The following is a 313-nucleotide window of genomic DNA, read 5'->3' on the forward strand; positions in this document are numbered from 1 at the left end:
GATGTGTCTAGTTGCTTCACACCACACACCATGTGTGCGTACTAGTTCGCAAACCCCCACCCATACCCCCATATACGTACGAATGCATTCACATCACTTCAAAATATACTTTGGAACCCGCCGTCCCCCCTCCCCACCACACACACACACCTGTTCCCTGACGTAATCAAGAATTTATAGTGAAGTAATGAAAGCTCGAGCATAAAAGGGACACAGAATGTGCCAGCGTGTCAGGTGGCATCTGTGACCTCCTGCTTTTATGTTCACAGGGGAGAGAAAAGTGTGAACATTTTGAATGACGAGTTCGAGGAGG

At 47.9% G+C, this 313-nt stretch overlaps 1 protein-coding gene across 1 annotated transcript in view; it reads right to left on the reverse strand.

Moving 5' to 3' along the window:
* Positions 1–313, reverse strand: part of LOC119593817 (forkhead box protein B2-like) — a gene marked incomplete at its 5' end in the record, with an annotated part of 128444 nt that overhangs the window by 127643 nt on the left and 488 nt on the right.

This window comes from Penaeus monodon, chromosome 32 (assembly GCF_015228065.2).
Source record: "Penaeus monodon isolate SGIC_2016 chromosome 32, NSTDA_Pmon_1, whole genome shotgun sequence".
Classification (NCBI taxonomy): domain Eukaryota; kingdom Metazoa; phylum Arthropoda; class Malacostraca; order Decapoda; family Penaeidae; genus Penaeus; species Penaeus monodon.